This window comes from Monodon monoceros, unplaced genomic scaffold (assembly GCF_005190385.1).
Source record: "Monodon monoceros isolate NGI ecotype Baffin Bay Population unplaced genomic scaffold, NGI_Narwhal_1 Super_Scaffold_10, whole genome shotgun sequence".
Taxonomy (NCBI): Eukaryota; Metazoa; Chordata; class Mammalia; order Artiodactyla; family Monodontidae; genus Monodon; species Monodon monoceros.
The window spans coordinates 25251653-25266120 of record NW_021703766.1 but is presented as its reverse complement, the minus strand read 5'-3'; positions in this window follow the sequence as shown (position 1 = coordinate 25266120).

Below are 14468 nucleotides of genomic sequence, written 5' to 3'. Positions count from 1 at the left end.
TGAATTCTTTTTCTGGAAGGTTGCCTATCTCCACTTAATTTACTTGTTTTTCTGGATTTTTATCCTGTTCCTTCATCTGGTACATAGTCCTCTGCCTTTTCATTTTGTCTGTCTTTCTGTGAATGTGGTTTTCGTTCCACAGGCTGCAGGATTGTAATTCTTGCTTCTCCTGTCTGCCCTCTGGTGGATCAGGCTATTTAAGAGGCTTGTGCAAGCTTCCTGATGGAAGGGACTGGTGGTGGGTAGAGCTGGGTGTTGGTCTGGTGGGCAGAGCTCAGTAAAATTATAATCTGCCTGTCTGATGATGGGTGGGGCTGAGTTCCCTTTCTGCTGGTTGTTTGGCCTGAGGTGATCTGGCACTGGAGCCTACATGCTCTTTGGTGGGGCTAATGGCAGACTCTGTGAAGGCTTATGCCAGGGAGTACTTCCCAGAACTTCTGCTGCCTGTGTCCTTGTCCCCGTGGTCAGCCACAGCCACCTCCTGCCTCTGCAGGAGACCCTCCAACACTAGCAGGTAGGTCTGGTTTAATCTCCTATGGGGTTACTGCTCCTTCCCCCTGGCTCCTGATATGCTTACTACTTTCTGTGTGTCCTCCAAGAGTGGAGTCTCTGTTTCCCCCTGTCCCTTTGAAGTTTGATTTGAAGGCGATCAAATCCCACTATCCTTCAAAGTCTGATTCTCTGGGAATTCCTCCTCCCGTTGCCGGACCCCCAGGTTGGGAAGCCTGACGTGGGACTCAGAACCTTCACTCCAGTGGGTGGACTTCTGTGGTATAATTGTTGTCCAGTTTGTGAGTCACCCACCGAGCAGTTATGGGATTTTATTTTATTGTGATTGCGTCCCTCCTAACATCTCATTGTTGCTTCTCCTTTGTCTTTGGATGTGGGGTATCTTTTTGGTGAGTTCGAGTGTCTTCCTGTTCATGGTTGTTCAGCAGTTAGTTATCTCTTTTGTTTTAAAGTTTAAGCTAAACTATCTTTGCAATTTTCCTGTAAATCTAAAACTATTCTAAATATAAGTTTATTTTAATAATATTTGTCAAAAATTCTCATTTTATACATGATAAAACTAAGTGCAGGGTAGTGAACAGAATTGTTACATAGTTGAAGAGTTAATAGATGTCATGGAATACTTTCGATTTCTCCACATTACACTGCACATTTACCTCTAACTTCAGCCAGACAAGGTGGTTTCCCTGGGTTTCCTTCAATTTTAATCTTTGGGGAGGAAAATTAACTCCTTGCTACTTAAAGAAATAATGACTGTTAAAAGTCTGTAAAAGCAACCAGAATAAGATCATTTTGCAGGATCCTAAAACAAGTAATCAGCTCAGTTTATGAGACAGTCTCTATTAAAAATAGGCACATCTGAATAAAAAATTCTAGTGCCATAATTGTTAAATATGTATTTATTCAACAAACAACAAGAATACCCAGCTTTGTGTGAGATGAAAAGGAGGTTAGGGCACTGTTCCTACCTTTGAAGAAATAACATTTGCACACAAAAAAGAAAGACTGTTTGTTGATGTGCATCAAATCAGTCTGAGAATGAGAAATCTTTTTGCTTCCTTAAAATTCATAGTGATCAGGTAGAGTTGAAGACCTCAGGTTAGTCAGGAGGTATTATGGAGAATAAGAATTGATTTTTTTTTTTTCTGAAAGAAATTCAAATAGAACTTGAAAATTGGGTAGATTACAGAAAAAAATAAGCCAAAAGAACTGTTACTTGGTTAAAGTTATACACATACAGCCAAATATGAATAACCTTTATATTTGATTGATGGAATACAATTGTGCATTTAAAATTTGCTCAGTTTTGATGTCTTGCAGGGAAAATATATTTGCATATAATAACATTTCAGCTATCACTATAAAATATATTAAAATAATTCTAACACATTTTATTTGAAAAGCACGCAGGTAAAATAGGCATATATTTAATGCATTGTAAAGGGTGTAAAATTTAATCTACATTTTTTTTTTTTTTTTTTTACTGTCTCAGCACTTTCCTTCACTTCATCCTGACTCTTCGACCCTTCTCTGGAGTTAATCTCTGTTTATACAGTCATCCCTTGGTATTGAGGGGGTTTGGTTCCAGGACCACCTGTGGATACTGAAATCCATGGATGCTCAAGTCCCTTATATAAAATAGCGTGCTATTTGCATATAACCTATTCTCATCCTTTCTTGTACTTTAAACCATCTGAAGATTATTTATCATAATTAATACAATGTAAATCCCATGTATATGGTTTAAATACAATGTAAATGCTATGTAAAAATTGCCTGAGTGTGGCAACTTCAATTTTTGCTTTTGGAAACTTTTTGGAGATTTTAAAAAATATTTTCAATCTGTGGTTGGTTGAATCTCCAGATGTAGAACCCTTATATACGGAGAGCTGGCTATAGTTTTACTTTAGATTTTTTACAAGACTTTATTCTAAACTGTCTTCATTCTATATAACTGAATGCATATTGGCTTCCTTATATGAACCAACTTAAAAAAAGATAAATGAACACGATGTGTCTGAATTAGGACGAATCATCTTTAAATGTCAAGTACTATATCTGAACTAATTGATAATATATTTGCATCTACATCATGGCAGCATATATTTCTGATTTCTTCTTCTGATGATTATAAGTCAATTAGCATCTTTTTTATTTTTTACATTGATACATGACGACACTGATATATCAGTTTTTAAAACCAGCTTATTATTTTTCAGAATTCCTTATAGAAAAAAATAATTATATGACCGGATTCCTTCACATAATTTGTTTTCCTGAACTTAGCTTACAGACTAGGAAGTACTTATTTATATTAGATATCAACCACCAAAATAGGGGAGAGATGGCCACACATTACTGTGAAACTGACTCAGAATTGAATTATTCGATGGACTGTTGAAGTCTTGACAGGAGTTTATGTAGAATATAAGAATACTGTTTTCCACATTGGTCTATACAACATAAGGCCAGAATACTCTTGTCTAATTTTTCCACATCTCTTTTAAATGCAAATATTTAGATAAACAAGAATGTTTAGAATTATTTGATTGTAAAATCAAAGATTATGGAAATAAAAACTATTCAATTACCAATAAGAAAGTGCTAAGCAAGTGCTTAGAATATTGTACTAGATTACAAAAAAAGTACTGTCATGTTTCAAATTGGGCCTACTGGTGAGTTTTATAACATCAAAATGGGTCCTAGGATCCTGACATTATTTTTCTTTTCTCTACTTTTGTTTCTCACAGTGGTAAAAAACCAATGGGGAACCCCAAAACATTGTAAAGTATCCCATATTTCAGGATTTCCATATCAAATTACTAAATACAGATAGTTCCCAGAAACCTTTACTAATGAATCTAACAACAAACTAAAAACAAGCTCTAAAGCATATCATTGCATACAGTTTTTCTTTTTTAAAAAATTCTAGGTTTTCTGTTTGGCTGAAGCCTTCCCTAAGACCTCATTAGAGCCTCGCTGATTTTAACCATGGGAAAGACTGACCCTGATACCAAAACCAGGCAAAGATGTCACAAAGAAAACTACAGGCTAATATCACTGTTGAACATAGATGCAAAAATCCTCAACAAAATATTAGCAAACAGAATCCAACAGCACATTATAAGGATCATACACTATGATCAAGTGGGGTTTGTCCCAGGAATGCAGGGATTCTTCACTATATGCAAATCAATCAATGTGATACAACATATTAACAAATTGAAGGAGAGAAACCATATGATCATCTCAATAGATGCAGAAAAAGCTTGTGACAAAATTCAACACCCATTTATGATAAAAGCCCTCCAGAAAGTAGGCATAGAGGGAACTTACCTGAACATAATAAAGGCCATATATGACAAACCCACAGCCAACATCTTTGTCAATGGTGAAAAACTGAAACCATTTCCACTAAGATCAGGAACAAGACAAGGTTGTCCAATCTCACCACTATTATTCAACATAGTTTTGGAAGTTTTAGCCACAGCAGTCAGAGTAGGAAAAGAAATAAAAAGAATCCAAATCGGAAAAGAAGTAAAGCCGTCACTGTTTGCAGATGACGTGATATTATACATAGAGAATCCTAAAGATGCTACCAGAAAACTACTAGAGCTAATCAATGAATTTGGTAAAGTAGCAGGATACAAAATTAATGCACAGAGAGCTCTTGCATTCCTATACAATAATTATGAAAAATTATGAAAAATTTTGAAATAATTATTGAAATAATAATAATTGAAATAATTATTAATAATTATTTCAATTATTATTAATAATAATTATGAAAAATCTGAAAGAGGAATTAAGGAATCACTCCCATTTACCATTGCAACAAAAAGAATAAAATACCTAGGAATAAACCTACCTAAGGAGACAAAAGGCCTGCAGAAAACTATGACACTAATGAAAGAAATTAAAGATGGCACAAACAGATGGAGAGATATCCCATGTTCTTGGATTGGAAGCATCAACATTGTGAAAAAGACTAAACTGCCCAAAGCAATCTACAGATTCAGTGCAATCCCTATCAAACTACCAATGGCATTTTTCACAGAACTAGAGAGAAAAATTTCACAATTTGTATGGAAACACAAAAGACCTGAATAGCCAAAGCAATCTTGAGAAAGAAAAACGGAGCTGGAGGAATCAGGCTCCTGGACTTCAGACTATACTATAAAGCTACAGTAATCAGGACAGTATGATACTGGCACAAAACCAGAAATATAGATCAATGGAACAGGATAGAAAGCCCAGAGATAAACCCACACACATATGGTCACCTTATCTTTGATAAAGGAGGCAAGAATATACAGTGGAGAAAAGACAGCCTCTTCAATAATTGGTGCTGGGAAACTGCACAGCTACATGTAAAAGAATGAAATTAGAACACTCCCTAACACCATACACAAAAATAAACTCAAAATGGATTCAAGACCTGAATGTAAGGCCAGACACTATCAAACTCTTAGAGGAAAACATAGGCAGAACACTCTACGACATAAATCACAGCAAGATCCTTTTTCACCCACCTCTTAGAGAAATGGAAATAAAAACAGAAATAAATAAATGGGACCTAATGAAACTTAAAAGCTTTTGCACAGCAAAGGAAACCATAAACAAGATGAAAAGGCAACCCTCAGAATGGGAGAAAATATTTGCAAATGAAGCAACTGACAAATGACTAATCTGCAAAATATACAAGCAGCTCATGCAGCTCAATATCAAAAAGACAAACAACCCAATCCAAAAATGGGCAGAAGACCTAAACAGACATTTCTCCAAAGAAGATATACAGATTGCCAACAAGCCGATGAAGGTATGCTCAACATCACTAATCAGTAGAGAAATGCAAATCAAAACTACAGTGAGTTATCACCTCACACCAGTGAGAATGGCCATCATCAAAAAATCTACAAACAATAAATGCTGGAGAGGGTGTGGAGAAAAGGGGACCCTCTTGCACTGTTGGTGGGAATGTAAATTGATACAGCCACTATGGAGCACAGTGTGGAGGTTCCTTAAAAAACTAAAAATAGAACTACCATGTGACACACCCATCCCACTACTGGGTATACACCCTGAGAAAACCATAATTCAATAAGAGTCATGTACCACAGTGTTCATTGCAGCACTATTTACAATAGCCAGGACATGGAAGCAACCTAAGTGTCCATCATCGGATGAATGGATAAAGAAGATATGGCACATATACACAGTGGAATATTACTCAGCCATAGAAAGAATGAAATTGAGTTATTTGTAGTGAGGTGGATGGACCTAGAGACTGTCATACAGAGTGAAGTAAGTCAGAAAGAGAAAAACAAATACCGTATGCTAACACATATATATGGAATCTAAAAAAAAAAAAAAAATTCTGAAGAACCTAGGGGCAGGACAGAAACAAAGACGCAGATGTAGAGAATGGACTTGAGGACATGGGGAGGGGGAAGGGTAAGGCTGGGATGAAGTGAGAGAGTGGCATAGACATATATACACTACCAAATGTAAAATAGATAGCTAGTGGGAAGCAGCCGCATAGCACAGGGTGATCAGCTCGGTGCTTTGTGACCACCTAAAGGGGTGGAATAGGGAGGGTGGGAGGGAGATGCAGGAGAGAGGAGATATGGGGATATATGTATATGTATAGTTGATTCACTTTGTTGTAAAGCAGAAACTAGCATACTATTGTAAAGCAATTATACTCCAATAAAAAATTTTTTAAAAATTTTTTAAAAGGTAAAAAAAAAAATTCTATTCTGTGGAGGCTTGGAGAAACTTCGAGTTAGTGAAACCATTCTTGCACCTCTAAATCCCCATTATTCCAGAGTCATGCTTATGCAGATTCACAGTGAAATCATGAACAATATTTTCCATACCAGGCATTCTCCATTTTAAATGAAATTAACATATATTTTCTTCACAGAATTTGCATCCTATGGGTACTCTTAAAACACTACCTCAGGAAATAACATTGTCATGATTAATTAGGCACATCTCAGTTTTTATATAAAAGTCAATGGAAAGAATCAGGAACTTTATTAATACCATCTCTAGCACCCCTTGGTGATAGATACAGCTCTCAAAATAATTGCATATTGTACTTACCAACCTCTCCTGTCAATTTTCCTCACTATCTATAAATAAAACTTAGCATGCGCCTAGAAAGGACAAGATAATAAGTCCTTTCACAGATGAAAGAAGACGTGTCGATTTAAATCATGCAGTGTAGATGGCAAATATAGACAGGCATAATCTGTAATGTAAGTCAATTTACAGTATTTCTTCTGTTTACCCTTTAACAAATAATATACCATCTAGAGTATTTGAAATATAATCTTCTAAATAAAAATATCATTTTGTTCCCTGCTCTACTGGTTGGTTATAAATTGCCCACTCATAGTCACATGTTAACTTCAGAATCTCTTTACTGTGTCGTGTTTCCTACTACTTCCAATGAAGGCAGAGCATGTTTTCAGAGGTCTCCTCACACCATTATACAGCCAGAAACCTAAATTATGCTTAAATCATCTGTCTATGCAAGAGAGAGAAATGCCCAATGTAGTCTTTGAAATGTATGCTTATATAAACCTCCTGAAAATACAGATTTTTGTCTTTATCATTTTGACATCAACCTAACACTAAATGCAGTGCATATAAATATAGGAAGTCCAATTATTTGAGTTTGCTTTAGAGAAGAAAAATTACCTCTTCAAAGACTAAAGAAAAAAATGAATCTTTTCTGTGTAGAAGTATACATATAAATAGCGCCATGAAATACTTCATCAGAAATGCCGACGATCTGTCAATAGAAAAATTGTTGAACGAAAAGAAGCTTGACATTTAACATTTGCCCTCTATACCTCACAAGTGTTATATTTTAATAAACCATAGTTTTAAAACTCTTGTAGGCATATTTATTTTCCAAACATGTTGAGCCAAACATATTTGTAAGCTAAATAAGGAAATGAGAAAAAAATAAGGTGATTTGGTACTGCTCATGCACATATTTTCAAATAGGCAATAATCACTGAAATGATGGAATTAAATGCAAGCCTCAATTAAAAAGTGTTTTATACTTGATTTGCTAAAACAATAAGAATAATCATTCTTCAAGTACGTTAAAAAGGTCACTAGTCTCTGTAAAGGAGTGTTGGAGTTGCCTTTCAGTTGTTCTACCTTTCCTCGTTAATGCATATCATATACAATTGGGGTTGCAGGTTAAGCCATCAGTGGATTGTTTTCTTACCTGCTACCTTTTAAATGTCCTCAATCAATCTCCTGTTTCTTGGAGACCACAAAAAATATATATATTTTTGCAATAATAGGCTCCTTTGGACTTTGAAGTGGAAATCCTGTCAGAGGCAGCTTGAAAAAATAGCAATGGTAGCACTCCCATACCCGGCACCGGTCAGAGTTCTGCTGTATGGAAAGAGTAGTCCAAACCCAGATGCAAAAAGAAGTCCTAACCCTTTTAACAATGCACAAATTACCTTTCTTCCCTCGTTCCCCCCTCCTCTTTAAGAACTGAGTCTATCAACTCCTACTTGTGTGCATGGAGTACTGTGCACCAGGGATCCGCAAATCACGGGAATTGTCTTAGTAAATATAGTTTATTTACGATGGTGGTGGGAAGACTCTTTCAGAGGCTATGTATTCATTTGTTAACAGTTCTGGATCAACCTGTTTTAGATTATCTATGTCTCATTTGCTACTCTACTTGTGTTCTAAATACATATACACATGAAACTTGACACATGGCATTTTTTGGTTTGCTTTGGGAACATGAATGAATTTCTCAGGGTAACCATGGATTTGGAAAGGACTAAGAGTCCAAGTCATGGCCTGTTGTTATCTGGGCTTATCTACTAGAGAAAGCAAAGTGTGTGAAATGAGGACACCTACACACAATACCCTAGCCCTTAGAGTTCTTCATAAGCATTTAGTTCAAATTTGGTTGAAAAGTTTAAGATAGTGATCATTTAATTAAGAAGAGTCCAAGTAGGGTCTTTGGGGTAATAACTGGTAAAAGACACTGCTTTAAAAGCATAGTCAGTGGTTTTCACTGGTAATGAAATGGCCTAATATAACCACCTGAGGAGAAAATAGTGAGAATGTCTTTCTGGTAATGTAGTCAATAAAATTAGAGGTCTGAATAATATCTCAGGCATGAGCATAATGCCAGACAGATAGGATAGTCAAAATCTCCCCGATATCTGTAAGCAAACTTTGAGACAGTTTTTTCACACCGGTGAACACACAGGCTCTGGAATCAAGCTGTCTGGATTTTTATTCCAATATAAGATACTTCACCTCTTTGCTTTCACTTTCTTCTTTTATGTAATGGGCATTATAATTTACAAACATGAAATGGTCAACGTGAGGGTTCATATTGTAATCCCATATAATTTTATATGTAACATATTGCCAGGACATAGGCAAGTGCTCAGTAAATTCTACATGATAATGATAATAACCATGACCACAACAATTATAATGTCTATTATCTGAATTCAACATGCAGGCATCTAGGTTGAAAAGAAAACAAAGAGAAAAAAGAAAAAATGGCTGTGTCCTTCCTAAGTGTAAGAGTCATTATAAAGACAATAAAAATGGAAGGACATTTATGTGACAATTGGAATCTAATCTAATAAAGAATGCTTGAAATCATGACTATCTGGGATTTATCATCGTGAAATCTTTATCCTACCTGCTTAAAAAACGTTTTGCTTGCTTGTTTGATCTTTTCATTTGCATACAATTTGAAAATAAATATACCTGGACTAGTTAAAATTACTTGAAGACTTTCCCTTCTGTCCAAGATGGAATAACAGGGATCAGATTTATCCTCCCTCCTAAAACGAAGAAAAACATTGATCTTTGAGAGTAGGAACAAAGAATGTGAGCCCCACCACTGCCACAATTTACTGTCCTTAGAGAGTTTCCAAGCTGAAAAAACAAAGATCTAAATAAATGAAGAGAAATGCCATGTTTATTGATTAGAAGACAACACAGTAAAGATGTCAGTTCCTTCAAGTCAATGTATATGTTTAATACAATTCCTATAAAAATATTAGGAATATTTTTGGTACATATTGACATGATTATTCTAAAATTTATGTTGGAAAAAATTAGCTAGAATATCAAAAATAATTTTGAAATAGGAAAGTAGTGTGAAGAATCAGTCTACCTGATTTCAAGACCTATTATAAAGCTACAGTAATCAAATGTGTGCTACTGGCACACAGTTATACGCATAGCTCGGTGGAACAGAGTAGTGAACCCAGAAATAGACTCACACAGATATGTGTAGCTGATTGTTTACAAAGGTGCAAGAGCAATGCAATGAAGGAAAACTAGCCTTTCAATAAATGGATTTGGAGCAATTGGACATCCATGGGAGGAGAGGTGAGAACTTTGACCTAAGTCTCATATCTTATACAAAAATTAGTTGAAATGGATATGAACTTAATGTAAATCATAAAATGATAAAACTTTGAGAAAAATTTTTTTTTTAATTTTGGATATAAGATCTGGCAAAGAGTTGTAGACTTGATACCAAATGGACAATCCATTAAAGGAAAAAACGATCATTTGGATTTATCAAAATTAAAAACTTTTGTTCTGCAAAAGATCATGTTTAAAAGGATGATGAAACAAGTTACAGAATGCAATAAAATATTTGTAAACCACATATCCAACAAAGGACTAGTGTCTAGCATATGTAAAGAAGTCTCAAAACACAATGTTAATAAACAAATAATCCAATTAGAAAATGGGCAAAACGGAGGACTAGCGTCTAGCATATGTAAAGAAGTCTCAAAACACAATGTTAATAAACAAATAATCCAATTAGAAAATGGGCAAAACTCAGAAAAGAAATTTTACCATAGAGGATACACAGATGACAAGAATGCTCATAACAAAGAATAAAAAGATGTTGAACAGCGTTGCCATTAGAGAAATGCGAATTAAAACCAGAGTGAGATATTGCTACACATGATCACAATGGCTGAAATAAAAAGTAGTGACAACACTAAATACTGACAAGGATGTGGGGAAATGGAATCACTCATATTTCTGTTGGGATTGTGAAATTACATAGCTATTCTAAATAAAAAATGACAACTTTTTTATAAAACTAAACATATATTTGCCATGTAACCCAGGAATGTCACTCTTGGTCATTTATGTCCAAACATAAACATGTACACAAATGTGTATAGCAGCTTTATTCTTGAAGTCCTAAACTGGAAACAAGCCAGCTACCCCTCAGCAGTTTATAAACAAATGGTGGTACATTCATGCCATGGAATACAACCAAAGCAATAAAAATGACAAACAATTGATACATACAGCAACCTGAATGAATCTCCAGAGAATAATGCTGAGTGGAAAAAAAGCCAATTTCGGAAGGATGCACACGGCATAATTTTATTTATATAATATTTTGAAACGACAAAACTATAGAAATGGAGACCAGATTAGGGTCTGATAGTGGTAAAGGAGATCATGGACACAGGACGGAAATATATGCAGGTATAAAAGGGCAATCCGAAGATCCTTCTTTTGTAAGATGTTACCATTAGGGAAAATTGGGCAAAAGTAGCTCAGAATTTCTATTATTTCTTATACTTGCATGTGAATCTAAAATTATTTCAAAATAAAGAAGTTTAATTGAAAAAGAAATAGCAATATGAATATTTTACAAATCTATGCACAAATTTAAAAGTTTATTGAAATATTCTCTAACGTAGAAAAATAAATAGTAAGAGATACTGTACTTAGTGAATGTGTTTCATTCAAACTTTATTAATTGATCCTATACTGACAATGAATAAATTTCATCAGTTTAAAAATACCAATAATGTTGTAAATTTTATAAGAAATATGAAGATAAATGTATACTTCAAACATTCAAAAGTTAGAATTACATAGAATAAAAAGTGAACATTTTCTCTCTATCATTCCCATTATCCCTAACTCCCCTCCTTACATATAACTAACTATTTAAAGGAAAAGTTTAGTATATATATTTTTTTGCGGGGGGGATTAGGGAAGATTTTGCCATGGCATTGCTATATTTAGCTCTTTTCTCTATGATTTGTTTCTATTCAACATATATTTTAAAGGTCTTTTTATTCATCTTATATAAAGCTACTGTACTGTATATACAATTCCATAATATGAATATATACTAGAATAAGGGTCCCCACCCCCAGGCCCGTTAGGAACCGGGCCGCACAGCAGAAGGTGAGTGGCGGGCCCGTGAGCGAAGCTTCATCCGCACTCCCCGTCGCTCCCCTTACCGCCTGAACCATCCCCACCGCCACGCTGTCCGTGAAAAAATTGTCTTCCACAAAACCGGTCCCTGGTGCCAAAAGTGTTGGGGAGTTCTGTACTAGAATTTAATCATGACCCTACCTTAAGACATATGTGTGGTTTTCTCTTATTTAATAATAATAAACCTAGAATAATTTGGCAATATCCATGCATGTATGGCCATCTAAGCACATGCATGAGATTCCAGAAAGAAATTTTTGGATCTTAACACATGCACTTTTTTTTTTTTTTTTGACATTGTTATTTACTGTATAGCTCTCCCAAAATGTTTCCCAGCTATGCCAGCTCAGGTGTTTCTCTCAGCTTCATATTCATTCTTTTATAGGCTATCCTCCCTACGGATGGGGTTAAACATCTTCAGATACATTAGGCTGACTGGAAAACAGGAGGAGGTGGAAATCTGGAACTTGTGGACTTCTGTCCAGGAGTTGCAGGAACTTCTTAATATTTTCATGAAACGTTCCCCTCTCCTTTCTTTGTTCCTCCAGGGATTCCCACTTTCTCACTTTTGCTCTTCTGGTCTTTCCAATTCCTTGGTAAGAAGTTGCTACTTTTGAAAATGTAGGTGAAATAAGTACTTTTTCACATATGCAAAAGCTGACAGTAGTGTTGCACTACAAGAAAAGTTAAAAACTTATTCTTTTAGGGGCTTCCCTGGTGGCGCAATGGTTGAGAGTCCGCCTGCCGATGCAGGGGACACGGGTTCGTGCCCCGGTCCGGGAAGATCCCACATGCCGCGGAGAGGCTGGGCCCGTGAGCCATGGCCGCTGAGCCTGCGCGTCCGGAGCCTGTGCTCTGCAACGGGAGAGGCCACAGCAGTGAGAGGCCCGCGTACCGCAAACATACAAACAAAACTTACTCTTTTAAAAAATCAAAATTGTTTGGATGAAAATATACCTAAACTCATGTAGGGAGAGAAGGGATAGTATATAGAAAGTGCCTGAAATATGATAGTGGCTTCAAAGAGAGCTAAGCTTCCAAGAAGCCAATGGGGAGAAATTGGGAGTGAGAACAGATTAAGATATGACTTTAACATCAAGCTTGAGTCTTTTTCTGGAAAGAAAATAAGTGTTATATACTTTGCTTTCAAAATCAGTGTAATGCCACATGGGGTAAGGGTTTGTATGCTAATTAGGAAACACTGTTTTCTATCAAGGAGTGCAGCCCTCAGCCCAAGCATCTGTTGACCACCATCAGAAGAGGTGAGCTCAGTAAACACCTCTGCTACCATCAGAGTTGTTGTTGAAGGCTTTGGGGGTTATGTTAGGCATTTTATTAAGTATAAATCCTTTGTTTACTGTGGCTTTTACTTTAAGTATGGAGCTTTCTCTCTAGGATAACAGTTTCCAATTTCAGGGGTCAAATTAAACAAAGATGCTTATTTGTGGGGCATAAGGGCTGTGAAAGCCTTTTCTCTATGCCATGAAGAGTATACCTACTTCAAGAGTGGGTCTGACTTCTTGAGGCTAATAGAGAAGCAAGACTTAAATTCTTCAGTTGAAAAAAAAAAAAATTCTTCAGTTGAAAGCCAAGTTTCACTTTTATTTTACTGAACTAACCTGTCTGCTTTATCCTCAGCCTTGTGGAAAGCAGAGCTGGGACTAGGAAGAAGGCTTTCTTAAAATAGCCCTATCTTAAAATGCAAAGATTATTTTCTTTGGGTTAAATCAAATGAGCATTTATGCCCCATCATGTATCTCCAAGTAGAGGCTGCCTCATTGGCTCTGTTTAATTCTATTTCCCTCTCACCTTTCTACTCGGCTTCTGAGTCTTGAAATGACATTAGAACTCTTTATGTTTGGAGATCAAATTAACTATTTAGCCAGGTCATTAAAGTGGAGGATATAATGCTCAGAAGTAAGCATTTCATTTACAAAAATGCAAAATGCATGTTATCTAATGCAATAAATGGTGATAGTGTGTCTTTAGGCCCTGGTTGTTCCAGTGTTTGGGGAAATAATAAAGACTTTTCCTCTTCTCCCTTAGATCATAAGTGCTGTGTTATTAGTGCTGTCTCAGCGTTAAACCAGGCTGCAAGCTGCTTATTCTTCAAAATGAAGCTTTGTTTTTTAGTTTAATTGCTTTTTCAGGAGCATTATTAACTTTCAGAAGTGGAGAAAAAATTAAAGTAGCTGAAGCTGTGGTTGTATATTTGAAGCTAAAAAACACTTTTCAGAAACCAATGCAACAATTCTGTACCAGTTATCAAGAATAATATTAGGGAATATATATATATAAACACACACACACACATATGGTATAATAATTATAGAAAGTAAGATCTTGTAAATACCAGGTATGAGAACCATCTATATTTTTCTGTTAGGTGTTTTAACATGCTGAATAAAGAATTATACTCTTATCCTGAGAGACCAGATAATGCCCAAACTCCCTGAACTTTTCAAAAATAAATCTCCATCAAACTTTATCTAGATTCAGCTTTCTGAATAGCTCTCAAATGCATCATCTTCTCATTTTCACAGACATCCAGCCTATGTCAAAACTGGGCCATTTGCCGCCGTGCTCACCCCCGCCCCGGAAACAGGTCTCCCCATCTTCCAATGCAATGCCAATTGCAGTATAATCAGAGCTATGTTGGTTCTGTGCTATTCCTC